Consider the following 16,757-nt stretch of genomic DNA (forward strand, 5'->3'; position numbering starts at 1 on the left):
CAGAGAAATTTTTCTTCAAGAACATCTAACGTTTCACCTGTTGTCTTACAACAGTTTGTAAGTTACTTGTTTTTTGAAATATTAAGTACATATGGAAATATTGCTTATTTTCATAATTACTAGCAAACAGCTGGCAACATCTCAGGTATTATGCGATATAAATGGACATTGACAATGAATTTTCCTATTTTCTAACCAAAGCATTTCACACCATACCCCTCACTAACACATAAGGCTCTCAGCTATGAAAATATGAACATAAATATGAAAAAATGAATGTGACAAATTGATACAGTTCTCTACTGCAGGCCACCCTAGATTAACAATCTTCATGTCATTTTGTTAATAACTATTTGCACTTTCTAATACTGCATTTTATTAGCTGATAAGTCTCTTGGTTAAAGCAGCCAGGCCCAAAAAATCTGGATGCCATAAGGAGCTATGGAAATGAACTGGAAGTATACAAAAATGGTGTTACATACTTGAGTAGTTAAACAAAAAACTTGTCATTAGATTAGGCCCGGGGCATTACTCCACACCTATGCAAAGGTAAAAGAAAACATTTTAACTCTCTCTATATATTATAATCTGTGCACTTTTGCACCTCATCCTGTACTCCAACTCCCCAAGATTACAGCCTATTGGCTTAAACATGCTTTAGCCCATCCTTTCTTTTATTTTTATAATGGTAATGCCTACATTTCTTAAAACTAAAAAAGAAAAAAGTACCTGTATACTTTAGTATTTTTATCACATGCAACAATCAATGAAAATGATTTACTGTATATCACAGAATTTATATCATGAAATGTTTTATACAAATGCTGTCAAGAACAAAAATTGTTTTACATCCAATCTTTTTCAGCCTCTTTGTTTTAAAACCATATTTCACAAATGGGATTGATGCATTGTAGTCTCAAATGTATTCACTAATCTTCCAACATCAGACTCTCGTTCAAATCCAAGGTACTTCCAATTCTTCTAGTCAATCATCTGTTTTTTTTTTCCTGTCTCTCAAGCATTTTTCATTGGAACACTGCAAATGTTTTCACTGGCAAAGCCTCTCTATCATTTTTATTATCAGAAGAATGAGAATCAGAGTCTCATTCTGTTCGATGGCTCACTTTTTATAGGTTCATAGGTTAATAGGTAGGTACTAGGCTAGCTGCCCGAGGGCATTTATAAGCCTAGCCGGAGTGTGTCAGTTTTCACCACCCCATTGATTAATTAACTGAGCCTCTGTCAAGCAGAGCCAATGAAGTGATCCCAGGGGTGCATTTTCTGTTACCCATCCACTCGTCAAGGTTTTGCTTGAAGAGTGTTAGTGAGGGGTTCTGCCTAATGTAGTTAGGAATTTTGTTCCAAAGTATGGGGAGTCTCTGTGACAGGACTCTATCCCTCCAGCATGTTCATAGGTAGGTACTAGGCTATTGGCCCTAGGGCCTATACAAGCCCAGCCAAAAAGGTACCCTGGCTTTTGCCACCCAAGAAAATTATTTTCCTGGGCCCCTGTCAAGCAGAGCCACAGAAGCAATCTCCAGGGTGAATTTCCTATTACCCATCCAATCATCAAGATTTTTCTTGAAGAGTGCTAATGAGGAGCTCTGTTTGACATAGATAGGTAGTCTGTTCCAGAATATGGGAAGTTTCTGGGACAGGGATCTATCCCTCCAGTATGTTCTGTTTATTGTGGTGACAAGGTTTAGGTTGTTGTGGTGAGGTTTAGCTCACTAGAGCACATGGCTTGCAGTGATTTGGATTTCTTTAGGTGGAGCATGTCCATCATTTCTGAGTTGGACATGGCTTTGTAAGTCAGACAGAGATAACCTCTGAGTAAGCAATATGCCACTGAGTACAGCCGGAGTTTTTTCAGTCGGGCTGCATAGGACATATGTTTGAGGCCAGTAATTCTCTTGGTGAGGTACGTCTGTGGTCTTTCCAGCTGTTGGAAGTGTCTTGTGAGGTACATCCCAAATGGGGCATTGTACTCTGTGATGGGTCTGATGAGTGACGAGTAGAGGGGCACTATAACCTCTTTTATTTCTAGATGTGAACCCTTTAGTAATTAGATGGGTCACATAGAAGGATTTCCTAACTACTTTGGCAATATGATTGTCAAAGGAGAGATTACTCTCTACCTGGGTCCCCAGATCTCTTATTACCTCTTCTGTATTATGGGAGCTGCCACCTATGTGGTAATTCATGGGTGATTTGTTTTTCCGAAATGGGATGACTATGCATTTTTTGGCATTTAGCTTGAGGCTATGACTTTGACACCAGGTATCCATCTCAGTAAGGCCCTTTTGGAGGATGTCTGTGTCAGCCGGAGAGTCAATTATGGCTCCCAGTTTGCAGTCATTGGCGAACTTGGTTAGCCATAGTCCTCCTGTGTTTGCCTGTACTTCTGAGAAGTATATGCCAAACAGTAGGGGTCCCAGGACCAAGCTTTGCAGGACATCACTTGTGACTGGTTTAGATTTGGACCTGGAGCCCGCAATTCTTACCATGTGAGTTCTGTCTGTAAGCCAGTTGGTAACCCATCTCGTGACATAGGGGTTTATGTTCAGGCTGGTGTGTTTTTCTGTAACACCTGAGTGGGGAATGGTGTTGAAAGCCTTGGCAAGGTCAAGGTAGGCTGTGTGAACCACCTTTCCTTTGTTTATGGCCTTGGTGACTGTCTCAAAGAAGTCAACCAGGTTTAGTAGGCATGATCTGCCCTTAAAAAATCCGAACTGGGTCAGGTCAAGTGTTTGGAGGTTCCCAATGTCTTTGTTAATGAGTTCCATGATGATGCGCTCCATAGCCTTGCAGACCAGGCTAGTAGTCAGGCTTATGGGGCGATAGTTACCAGGGTCAGTTGTGGCTCCTCCTTTGTGGAGAGGAATAACTGTTGCTGCATGCTATTCTATTGGGATGTAGCCTGTGGAGAGGCTGAGGTTGAACAGTGTGTTTAGGTGGGGGGTTAGTTCATTCTGTAGTTCATACAAGACACAGCCTGAGACACTATCTGGCCTCATTGTCGCTGTGTTTTTGGCTTTTGAAAGGGTTGTTTTCACCTGTGTGCCTGTGATTTCTGGGACACTACACTTTTCTGGTATTGTTGTGGGCCCTTTTGGGGGTGAGAGGGGGTGAAGTTTGCACTGAATCTATGTGCTAGGATGTTGGCAATATCAGTAGGTTCAGTATATTTTGTGCTATTTTGCACTAGTTCAGTGCTTATCTGCGAGTTTCCACTTAGATTCTTAATATAGCTAAAGAAGGCTTTGTGGTTATTTTTTGAATCCTTGGCTATTTTTCTTTCGAAGTTAGCCTTGGATGTTTTTATGAGGGACCTTAGTTTCTTACTGATACTGGTCAGGGATGTCTTTCGTTCTTGGGATTTGCTTTTTTCTGAGCTAGTTTCCTCCTTCTATTGTGTAGCCTGTTTATGGCAGGGGTCCACCAGACTGGTTTCCTTCTCTTAGAGGAGTGAGTCTTGGTTTTGCTAGGGATGGCACAATCCATGCATCCTTGTAGGTGCTCATAGAGTGCATTTGTAAAGGTTTCTGCATCTTGGACAGCGTTATCCTTTAGCGTGGGGGCTATGAAACTTACCGCCTCTTTCTTAAGTAAGGTGAAGTTTACTTTCACTGTGGTTTCCTTATTTGGGGGTGATGGTGGGGTGTGGACATCCAGAGTGATTAGTTTATGGTCTGATCTAACCAGTGATGGGTTGACCTCTGGTGTGGTACACCTGTCGCCCATGTTGGTGATGACCAGGTCCAATATGTTTTCACCTCTGGTAGGGGAGTTTACCAGCTGATCCAGGGCATTTGAGTTAATGAATTCCAGGAAACGCTGGGCCTGGGAGTTTGTACTCAAGTAGTTTTCCCAGTTAATGGTAGGGTAATTGAAATCGCCCAATATCACGGTGTTTGGTAGGACCTTCATGTTTTCCAGTGTCTCCAGAAAGGCAGAGTGGTGGTTCTGGGTCATGGAGGGTGATCTGTAGCAGGCCACAATTTGCATTGCAGATTTGCCTGATGTTAGTTGCACATGGATGATCTCAGAGGTATCATGCGGTGCCACTAACCTGAAGGTGTAGGTATCCTTGATGAATATGGATACACCCCCTCCTTTTGTGCTTCAGTTCGTGTTCTGTGGCCGAAACGTGTGGTATGAGTTGTAACCTGGTAGTGCTGGGGTGCTCTCTGGAGCCTTGAACCAGGTTTCAGTTACTGCACAGATGTCGACGTTCTCCATAAGGAGTGCTTCGAGTGCGTGCACTTTGAGATTTAAACTCCTGGCATTGAGTAGCATAACCTTCAGTTTTTTGTTAATTGTGCTGTTTACAGAGTTGAGTTTGACTTTTGAGCCTTGCCTAATAAAGGCACTATGGGGGCAGCAAGAGCCTTGGCCAGTATTCAAAAGCCTAAGGGTGACAGGTGCAAGCCATCTCTTATGAAGCAATGTGGCTTGTAGAGCATGTCATCCCAGGCTGACAGACACTGGATCCACTTTGAATGACACCAGAAGCTTAGCCAATTGTTGAAATTGATCATTTTTTTCTTTATACTGAGGTATCATTCTTGGTGAGGGCAGGATGCTACTCAGGGTCAGGGTCATATCCACCTGGGCTACATGATCAGAGAGCTCTTCCATATCTCTTTTCATGTAGTCCAGGGAGGTACGTCTCAGGTCATTCACACCAACATGAAAAATGACAGAGTCATATTTGTACTGGAATGACCTGAGTGCTTGCGTTATGTGGCAGATTCTGGCTCCTGACAGGCAGCTAACAGTAACCTTCTCCTTGTCCAGCCTAGTGAATGGGATGTCAGTGTACCTGACTATAGAGTCACCTATTACTAGTGTGTTATTTTGCCTTAAGGGCTGTGATTGTGCAACACACTGATTTTGTGTTTTATGTGTTGTCTGGTTTGTGATGGGAGGTGCAGGTTGTTTGAGTGTCTGCTTTGGAGGTCTCTGATGCTTTTGCAGGTTTTTATTTAAAGCCTCCGAGTATGATTTTGTGTATTTATGTGTATTTTTTGCCAGTGCTGGTTTAGTAGGTCTGTGTGTGGCTGGAGGTGTGGTGCAAGTGTTAACCTGCTCCTCTTGACTGTCTGGTCCAGTCTTGGGTGGAGACAGCTTAGCCTCCAGTTTGGCTGTATAATTGCATCTCTCACATATGTTAGGGTTTTGTGGTAGGAGGAGAGGGTTGTCTGTGCACATGAGGCAGTTGTAACATTGCCTTAGGATACCCAGATTCAGCAGCTGGACTGGAGAGTACACCTGCAATTGCTCTTTCGTCATGCCTGAATAGTAGGGTGAGCTGCTTAGTCACTTGGTTGGTGGGGGGGAGGGTGAATAAAGAGCCTTGCCCTGCTGGGCAATCAAGTGTCAGGGTATATTAGTGCTTGCTATTAGGTCTGAGCAAGTGCTCCTTAGCCTGTTCTGTATCAGAAATGACTTTGATCCTTCAGGAAAAAATAATCTTAAGACAACTAGATACAGCAGCTTGAATCTCACTCCTGCCTCTCAACATTCCCTGATTGCTGTGATAAATTACTTCTCTTCTGCCTGGTAAACAGTGAATAATCATTTTCCACAAACACTCTACTGTCTCCTATTTTTAATACTTTGCTCTTCTGCCACAGTTTTCTCAGGATCAACTCTTCCTGCTTGTATGATTGCATCTTTGCTAATGTAGGTGTTGGCTGCTTTCTCATGGCCAGGTTTGGAGCATACACATCATCTGCCTTTTCAATTAAGAAATCCTGCTGTGGAATACTAGTCCAGCTATTTGTGTTTTCATAAAATTAATACATTCTGTTCCTTTGCCAGTGGTACAGCAGAAAATCCTCAGGTTGTCTGTGTGTGCACTATCCTCATTTTTTGAAACAGCTCCTTTGGAGCAGTTTCATACTCAGCCAGCCTTTTCTTCATTTCAACCTCTGATTTCTGCAGTTTTATCAATTCATCTGAGTGGCTGTTTGAAGTGTCTTCCATTTTTTCCAGCATTTTATTTGAGTTGAAATACTCCATCAAGGTTTCATTTATTTTAAATCATTCTTTGCACATTTTACTTATTTTTCCTCTAAATTTCTTAAAGCCAACAATTGTACCAAAGATACAGCCTGAACTGCTTTTTTGAACAGGTTCAGAATTCTTCCCAGTCAATTTCTCTTCACAATTTCCAGTTGAAATTCTTTCGGATTCTCTAACTTTCTTCTTTTTTTTTTTTATTTATGTATCCACATTTCATTACCCAGAAAGTCTAATCTTGGTAGGAACCCATTTTCAGAGGAGGCCTGTGAAGAAAAGCTCCTTGCTGTCATCTAGGCAGCATTCTTACTAGCCAGTAACTGAATTTGAATAAAACAGGCAAAATTACTGACCCTTCTGTTTTTCGTTTTTTTCTCTCACTGCGAGATCTGAAATTAAGCTGTTGATCAGTGTTCAACCATCCTAGAAAGCCCAAAAAGTCAGTCATTCTTAATCATATCTGGAAACAGTTAAAAAATAAAATAAAAATAAAGAAAATGAAAAAATGCAAAAAATCCTTTGTATAATGAACAAATAATTTAGTAACAAGTTTAGCAGTTACCCATATTCAAGGAACAAACTACTTTAAGGAAAAATCTATCAAAGTTGTTTGCATGGTCTCAAGAAATGTAGATTTGTGTGGGATGTGAGGAAAGTGATGGAGTGAAACATACCATTGACTTGGATTTCTAGAGCGTACAGCATTCATCAAGAGTTTTCTCATGTTGAGGTAGGAAGCACTTTGCATGCATTTGAAAAGTATCTATATAATTTTTAGGACAGCAGTTTATTTTATTTTATTTTATTTATTTATTTGACATTTGTTGACTGGGGAAATCTGACTGGGTCAGGAACCCGTTTTCAGTGGAGGCTCAGGGAGAAAAGCTCCACAGATTAGTACAATTAATAACATATATGGTAGAACATTTGACAAAGCACAAGTACAATGGTCATTTGATTTACATTTACATTAGAGAAATACAAAGTAAATATTTTGACTTGAAATACAAAGTAAAACATTTTTTACATATTCATCAGAGAATTACAAAGAAATCATTTGACTAGTGTAGATAAAAAGGTTATTTAATTTACATGCAGGTGAATAGTTTGCAGAGTTACAAGGTAGCTTGGATGGCATAAAAGCAAATAGGTTTCAATGTCTGAGATTAGCAGCAAAGTTGGTTAGTTTATCTAATTTAAAAAGTTGGAAAGCTACTGGTATGGTTTTAAAGGGAGTTAGTCTAGTTGAGGTGGATGTTTTCAGTGTTATTTAGGTAATGTGTAGGTAGACCTTTGTAGAGTAAAGATAAAAGAATGCAAAGGTCAAGTTGGGATGAGAAAATTAGTGGGATTTGGAGGGATAGCTTAAAGATTACAGGAGGAGAGTATAGAGGAGGAAGGGAGAAAAGAAAACAGGATGTAGAGAGTGGAGGTGAGGTGGACTGGGAAAGAGTGCATGTAGGTTTACTTGAAGCAGGTGCAGATGCTTGTTTCTAAGAGGTGTTCCTTTAGTGTGACTTTGAAATGTTTATGGTTAGATGTTGCCCTAATGTCTGATGGTAAGTCATTCCAGAGTTTAGTTACTGAGTAGGAATATAGACATTGCCCTGCTTTTTGTGGCCTTTGTGGGGTTAATAGTTGTTTGTCTTCAGATCGGAGGGTCCTGGTTGGTAGGTAGGTTTGGGGGAGAGAGTTCAGCGATGGACAAGGGTGGGGTTGATATATTACTTTGTGTGCCGTATTACGTTGTTGGTGGTGTAGGAGAGGTGTGGTGGTTGGAGCCAGTTAAGGGTTTGAAGAGCAGTGCAATTGCGAGTGTTGTGGGGTGCATTTACAGCAAATTTGGTGATCTTATTATAGCAGGATTCCAATTTGTTTTTTAGGGAAGTCTGAATGTTTGTCAGAATGGGGGCTGCATAGAGGAGAGAGGGGAGTCAGTAGGCAGTAGCCAAGGTGGTTGTGGCTGAGTTCATGATTTTTTTCTGGTGGTATAGCATTCCAAGTTTGCAGTGGGTTTTCTTGATTGCATTTTGAATATGTATATCAAATGAAAGCTTATGGTTACTCCTAATAGTTTGGCTTGGGAGACCATTTCTAGTTGGGTTTTCAGTTGATTTAGGATGGTGTAGCAGATGGATTCATTTATTATACTGAGAATACAATCCTACTTTTTTCAGGGTATTCTTTAAAGCTGGTCCTCACCATTAAGTGCTTTTGCCTTTTTGTACAAACATAAGATGAAGTGGGCTTTTAAAAGATGCTGATCATAAATGTTAGCATATTTTTCAGACAAATGGTGCAAAGGATAGTATTATCACTTCACAGCAAGAAGTTCTATGGTTCACTTCTTGGCTGGGGTGCCTTCTGTGTGGAGTCTTCATGTCCTCCCTTTGTGTGTGTTTCCACCAGGTTCTCCGTTTTCTCTGGGTACTGTTTTCCTCTTCTATTCCAAATACATGCAGTAGATGGATTGGACACTCTAAACTGGCCATAGTTGTGAGCATGCATGTGTGTGTGTGGTGTGGAAGAACAACCATGGCAAGGCACGCAGTCAAGTGGTATGAAACTTGGCTCTAAATGATTGTCACTGTTGAAGTGTTCCCCTAACCGCATGTGCAAAAATGAGAAAAGGGACTGTGGCTGGATGAATGCATCCAGGGAACAAAACCCATGTTGTGACTTACAAATAGTACCAGCAGACATGATGCAACTTATCACCTCTTTCTGAACCATCTTTTTCAGTATATTAGTCAGAGGGCTGACAGCACAACAGATATGCGCTGTGATCATTTTCTGAATCAGGTACCTTCTGAAATGTTTGCACTTTCCGAAATCTAACTATGGAATAGGATTATAATAACCTGCTTTCAGACATACAGGACCACATCAGTTTTTAATTCTCTGTTAAAACTGCATAAGGGGTAGTATACTATGTTATTTTTGGATTGCACAAGTTAGACTTCTTGCCGTCTGATCTGGAGAGTGTCATCATGAGAATGAATTATGATTTTTTTACAGTGGTTTTTGCCAAGTCTCACCATATATTAATACTCATAACTCACATGCAAACGTCATGTGAATGTCACAGGGATTAACTTGCTGAAGACTGAGTTAGGTCTTTTTTACTGCAGTATCATGTCACCCTTCCTTGACCATCAGTGGACAAAATATTGAGATGTCATATCAAGATTATCTGTCAGAACAATATGTCTACTTCCCTTCACCCAGAGGGATAAAACCATAACTATGGCCCAGACAACCTGGGCACAATGAGTGGCTCAGGCACCTGAGGCACTTGCAATGAGGGAGGGGTGGATGTGCTAATCCCGGGAGAGCATGCATCTAGGTATTCACTATAGGGAACTGTGATGCATTCAGGGCAGTGGCCTTCATGTGTAAAGCAAATGTAGGAGGATGGGATACCAAGGGGTAGGTCATAAACGAAAAAAATCCCCAAGTGAAAACAGTCATTGGCATGACTCACCCCCCCCCCCCACCAGAACACCTTTAGGTTCTGTGCAGGCCCCAGCCTTAGAATGGAGACAGACTGGGGATGTAGGATAGGCTGGTAGTCCATATAATGGAAGGGAGCACTAGGGTAGCTAGAAAGAATGAAACAGATGAATACAAAAAAAAAAAAAAGACGACTGAGATCTACACCACTTGTGGATTAGTTCTCTTATGAAGTTAGCAGGTGATATGCACCTAAACTATTGTCCCTGCGGCATAAGACCCTACCCAGATCAAATTAACAATTTCCAAGTAAACTGCAAAACAGCCTGCAAGGACAGTGCAGTGATGTCCACTAAAGACTTGCCAGGGATAGAAATAAAGACTTAAAATTATAAATATCAGTGCTAAAAGTGTCTGCAAGAAAACTGAGCTGGTATAAGTCATTCACTGATTTCTATAGAATGCATATCTTAATACAGAAACCTAGCCAAATACCTATATCAAAAAAGCGTAGTTTGCCTCACTGGCTATAATATGTTCTACCAAAATAGAAATTTGTAATCTGTAAGGGGGCAATAATTATTGTGATATTGAATAAATAATATTAAAAGTGTACTCTATTTGAAAACCTGTATTCCCACAATAGGCAGTGAGAGGCCATAGCAGTTAATATATCTTTTAAAAGTCTTTCGGCTTTTCCCGGTTAGGGGTCGCCACAGCGGAACTCCGGTCTGCTAATGATTGGCAGTGGATTGATACTCACAAATCCTGTCAATTACTAGTTACACATCCTACAATCTCTCTCCCAAAGGTATAAGGAAGCGATTGTATAGTTAATGAATAGCCCAAAGACTAAAAGTGTCCACTACAGATAATGAAAATGTTATGGACCAGCCATAAGCCACCATCTACCTCTGACCCATTACAAATGCATCATTTCAGTCAAATAGTAAGCATACTATTTCCTACTAACAACAGATCTAAAACAGGAAATAAATTAGTTACTGGTGTCATATCTCCAGTATTAGATTAATTGGGATATGGGCTGATGCTGTAAGTGATTATTGGGAGAATTTGAAATTGGTAATAAAAGGCAAAAGTGCATCCAGTCACAGATATTTTAGGTTGAGTTTGAAAAAAGAATAGCTATAGATTGGTGCCGTCTAAATTGTATACAGACAATTGAAGCAGATTATTATTTCACTCCGATAATAATAGCATACTAGATAGCACTGACCCTCAGTGGTGCAGCGGTAGCATTGTTGCCTCACAGCAAGAGGTTCTCCCGTTCGATTCCCAGCTGGAGTGCGGGGAGTGCCTTCTGTGTGGAGTCTGCATGTCCTCCCCGTGGTTGGGTGGGCGTTTGAAAGACATGCGTAAATGGGCATGCCTTGGTTGAACGTTGAGCTGGCACCTTGGCGTTCATCAAAATCTACTGCCAATCATTAGCGGACCGGAGTTCCGCTGTGACGACCCCTAACTGGGAAAAGCCGAAAGACAACAACAGCAACAACTTGATAGCATTGACCCTATAAAAGCTGTTAGTGTGAATAGTGCTTTCAATGCTAGATGTCAGACAACTTAAAAACACTTATGATTGAAGATGCAGGCCCTGGGTCAAACAATACAGAAAATAGGCATTCCTGGAACATTACAGGCCAGTCAGATTCTTGGAATGCTGCAGTCTACTTAGAAATACCCGAATCATTGACCATAAAAAAAGGATGTTTTGGTTGTGATAGACAGTACTTAGAAATGAGCAAATCTTTCTGAAGCAGCATAAACAGTCTGCTTCAGCCCAGTAATAATAGCACCCTTCAAAATCCCCTACTAAGTCTCATAAAGGGAATGCTGAACAACTTAGAAATTACATTGAAAGATCATTTCTTAATGTCTTCAGTTTAATTGCCATGGACTTTCAGAATGCCTGCTCAGAGACCGATGCCAAGGTTTACCTAGATGAAGTAAATGTATATTCAACTATTTTAACAAAAGGCAAAGGACTGAGTTTTGTGAGGTGTGATGGCCTACCTCTTAAATGTATAAAGTTGGCTGTAAACTCACTTCCTATCCCTGTCATTGTTCTTATTAATAAAAGGATCAGAGAGAGAGAGAGACTGTTCTCATCTCTGTGAACGGAAATGCGTACCATATGTCTTCACAAAGGAGACTGCTTCAGTCAAACTGAATAATTATAGACCAATTGCAATGTTAAACAAAGATTCCAAAATTTTAGAGAAAATGTGTATGTTGCACACTGGACCCTAGGCTTACAACGTGGCTTGAGACCCTTTGACCACTCATTCTCCACATCTTTGTCCAAACATTCTTGAGTACTGGGAAATTTCCAGCCTCCTTGAAGGAGGCTTTAGTTACTCTTATTCTGAAGAAATCACCCATGGATTCTAACTTGCCAGATAGCTATTAATCTGTCTTTATTATATTTTCATTAGGAAGGTTATTGGGAAAGAAGGGGTATACTTTATTAATCACAAGCTGATAATACTCAACTTTATCTCTCCTTTTCCCAAGGTAATTGCTCTGATTTTACAACATTGGAAGATGGCTCCAACACCTAATTGGATGAATACTTACCAACTAAACCCAAACCCATCCAAGACTGAGGCCATGCTGGTATATGCCACCATTTATCCATGTAATTTTCCATTACTTTTTCCTTTGGTAATCTATGGAGATCATTACTTGCAATTTGCTTTGTGTTTGCATGATCTGGCTGCTGTTTCAGATGACAATCTGACATGTCAGGAGTAGGAATCCTCTGTTGTCAAGACATTCTATTTCTACCTTAGGCATATAGCCCAGATTAGGCACTTTTTATTAAGCTCAGACCTGAGGGTGGTGGTGCATGTAGTGGTATTGTCCCACCTTAACTACTGTAATGCTCTGTCACATGACTTGTCATGTCTGCAGTGGGTGTACAATTGTGTGGCTAGGCTGATGTCTGCTGAATCTTGAACAAGCCATATGGTGCTATGGGTGTGGACTTGGACTGGTACAGGCTGTGGCTAGATGTACGTTTAACTCTTACTTAACATGCTCTTCATGATCTGCTCTGTTTATCTTAAGTAGTTGTTGAGGCTGTGGGCCTCTCTGAGACAGCACAAGTCAAGCTATCTGCAGTGGAGCTATAGTCTGTTCCAGAGGCTCAACTAGATATGTCAGGCAAGATGGAATCTTCCTTCAGGATGTCCTGTAGATTCCATCCTTTCAGAATGGTCTATTGTGAGCCTGGTAGTAGTAGTTACACAAAGTTTAAGCTTCTGAACTTCAGACCATGTCCATCTGAGAGATATTCTTAATTAATTATTTTAAATGTAATGCATCTGTTTTAGACCCTGCATTCTGAAATGTATTTACTGTCATTATTTTTCTGTTAGTTTAACTTTAAGCCATAAACACTGCATTCATAAATAAAAATAGTCATACTGCTCAACTGTCCAGATTTTTACAGAATATCCAGATATTCCTTCATAAAATTTGTGATTTTCTTGACAAATTATTAAGAACTGAAGTCACTTATTAATGATATGAGGGAGGCAGGCAGAATTCCGACAATATCATAAAGACAATATTTCAAAATGTTGCAGAAATGAAAAAAAAAAGCAAACAGATGATAGGATTAGATGTTGAAAATGCATTCAATTCAGTTAGCTGGGGCTTTCTAAGGAAAACTATGCAGGCTTTCAGATTTCCACCAGAATGGATGGACCAAATCTTCAGGCTTTACAAGAAAACAGGGGCTAACTTGAAATGCGATGTGAGATTGGGAACAAAGATTGTCATAACAAAGTGTACAATACGGGAATGCCATCTGTCCCTCTTGTAGTTTGCTTTATACTTGGAACCATTGGCTACTGAAATAAGGAACTCTGAAATAGATGACTAAAGGTGGGGAAACTTGGTGGAAAAGATAGCATTGTTTGCAGATGATGCAATATTGCATCTTACTGACCCAGAAAAGGATATGGAGATTATTTGCAGAATTTAGAAAATCACAGGCATGCAGCTAGACACAAAATAAATGAAGATAAAACAAAGGCAAGGGTTTTGAACTGTGCACCCACATATGAATTAGTACAGCATCACCCATTTTTTGGGAACATGTAAGAATGAGGTAATTGGGGTATGTTTGAAACAGGACTCTCACGAAGCAGCCATAGAACTGTGGAGGGAAATATCACAAAGAATAACAGAGAAGATTTGGCAATGGAGAATAATGAGTATGGATTTGGATAATATTGGCTAATAAAAATGTTTTTGGTGCCTTTGGTTATTAATTTGAGCCTGGCATATTGTTTCCAAACTCCAAAAGAAATAGGGAGCAAAATTAAAATGGAATTAAAGGATTTTATATGGGAATATAAAAGAGAGAGTGGCTTGAGAAAATATGGTGTTACTGGTAGAGAAGAATGGATTGGGGTGCCAGACCTGGAAGAGTATTACAAAGCATCCCACCTGTGTTTAATATATGTAATTCAGGATGTGGGCTATAAAACAAAATGAAACATGCTGATGAAGGAAAAATGCATTGGTGAGGACTTGAGAAGGGAAACTGGGGAGACATCAGAATAGGTTGAGAGCAACACATTTGTTCAGCAGCATTTAAATTGGAACATAAAATATTTATTAAGACAAAAATACATGAAACAATGGAAGAACAGGATATTACCAATAAGGATCAAAAGGGTGAAAACAAAAATGCTATAAACATGGGAGGCAACCATTAACTGGGGTAAGACACAGAAAATGCGGTTTGGGAAGCAATTCAGAAAGAGTATAGGGCCCTTACATGAGAAGAAGATAAAGTAAAATTTGAACTACAAGAAAGTGATAGGTTAGCTAATGTGGGTCTAGTGGATGTGGTGACATAGAAAGAGGTTGTGCAACCCCAGGTAGAAATGCATATGGTCCCAGAACTTGCAAACTATGTCACAGAAGCTAGATCTGAAAACACAGATCTAAGTTAATAGGGGCAGCATATAGAGGACTTCTAGAGCTCTGGCTTCAGTAACAATGTTCAGACAAGACTGGAGTCAAAAAGTAAAAAAGTAGGCATGCAGATTCCAAGTGAAGAATGGGACAATATGTATTAACATGAGATATATAACAAAATCATGGAGATTTAGAATATTTTCATGGAAGTGTCTCCACACATACTTCTATATGCCAGCCAAAATGTAATATATGTTCACACAAACAGATGGTACATGCTGGAAATGCACATAGGATCATAGATTCATAGGAGGTTACTAGGCTAACTGTCCCAAGGCCCTTACAAGCCTAGTCAAGTTCAACCTGTGTTCCCAAGGGTGACTGGTTCAAGCAGACACTAAAATCAGCACCTATTGTCCCTATCCAACAGAGACACAGGCGAAACCCCCAGGGCCAATTTCCGGTTACCCATCCAGTCATCTAAATTACGCTTAAATAGGGCCAACAATGTGGTTTTGTTTAATATGAATAGGAAGCTTGTTCCAATGGTGGGGCAACCTCTGTGAGACAAATCTGTCTCTCCAGAAAGTTCTGTTGATATCACATACCAGTTTAAGGTCCTTTGACTGAGTGACCCATTTACCATTTGACTTGCGAATGTGCAGCATTTCCATTAAACTTGGGTGAGAGATTGCCTTTGGACAGTCTGTATGATACAGGGTAAAGTGACAATTATTTCAGTCGGTCTGCATAAGACAGATCTTGAAGACCCTGAATTTTCTTTATAAGAAACCTTTGTGATCTCTCCAATTGCTGCAGGTGTTTGGAAAGGAGCCAACCAAAGAGAGCATTGTACTCTATTATTGGCCTGATGAGGGAAGAGTACGGGGGGGGGGGGGTTATAACCTTTTTTTTCTGGAGGCAATGCACTTCCTTATGAGATGAGCAATATAAAATGCTTACCACTGTGGAGACATGGTTGTTAAAGTTAAGGTTGCTGTCAACATATGTGCCCAGACCTCTCACCACTGACTGTGTGCTTAGGGTATTGCTACTGATGTGGTAGTTTGCAGGAACACCACCTTATCAAAGGGGATGATAATGCAATTTTTTGCTTTAAGTTTAAGACCATGACTTTGGCACCAGTCATTAGTCTACGTAAGACCATCTTGCAGGATGTTGACATCTCTAGGGGTTTCAATGATCACTCCCAGTTTGCAGTCATCAGAGAAGTAGATTCTGAAGAGTTGGGGTCCCAGCACTCATCCCTATAGAACACTAGTGGTTACAGGTCTGCTGAAAGACGTGGAGTCCCCTATTTTGACTGTATGAGTTCTATCAGTGAGCCAGTTTGCAACCTACCTGACAATACATGGGTTAATATCCAGGTGGTGAGTTTATCAGTGATGTCTGAGTGGGGAATTGTGTCAAAGGTCTTGGGAAAGTCTAGGTAGGCCGTAGGGACAGATTTGCCCTAATCTTGAGCTTTGGTGACTGTCTTGAAGTCCACCAAGTTTAACAGGCATAATCTCCCCTTGACAAAGCTAAACTGGGTGGGGTCAAGTGTTTGAAGATTTCCTATATCTTTGTTAATAAGGTTCATTATGATTCCTTCCATAGCCTGGCAGATGAGGGTGGTCAGGCTACTGGGTCTATAGTTCCCAGGGTTCGTGGATGCATCCCCTTTGTGCAAAGGGATGATGGTAGCTGTTGTCCATTCCACTGGGATAAAGCCAGTGTTAGGCTGTGATTGAAAAGGGTGCAACATGGTGATGATAATTCTTGTTTTAACCCATGTAGAACACAGCCCGTGATGTTATCTGGTCCCATAGAGGCTGTGTTTTTGGCCTTGGAGAGGGCATTTAAGACCTGCTCCTCAGAGATACTAGGTCGGGGACAGATGTTAGGGATGCTTTGAGGTATATGTGGCAGGGACAGGGGAGTGAAGTTTTCACTGAACCTGTCAGCCTGCAGTTTTGCTACATTCACAGGTTCTATATGTGTAGTACCATTAACTATGAGCTCAGCACAAATCTTGGCCTTACCTTTGAGGTTACGGATGTAACTAAAGAATGCCTTGTGGTTATCCTTAGGTAGGGAAGCTAATTTGGATTCATAGTTACCTTTGGAGGACTTTACTAGGAGTCTTATTTGCTTGTTTAAGTTGAGGAGGGAGTATTGCCAGGTTTGAGACCTTTCCTTCCTGCTCTTAGACAGCAATTTATTTCTCTTATTGTATAGCCTGTTAATGGCAGTTGTCCACCAGGCAGGTTTGTTTTTCCTTGAAGATCTTGCTTTAGTTCTGTCAGGTACGGCAGAGTCAA

Source organism: Protopterus annectens, chromosome 2.part1 (genome assembly GCF_019279795.1).
Source record: "Protopterus annectens isolate FY-2018-M chromosome 2.part1, PAN1.0, whole genome shotgun sequence".
Classification (NCBI taxonomy): domain Eukaryota; kingdom Metazoa; phylum Chordata; order Ceratodontiformes; family Protopteridae; genus Protopterus; species Protopterus annectens.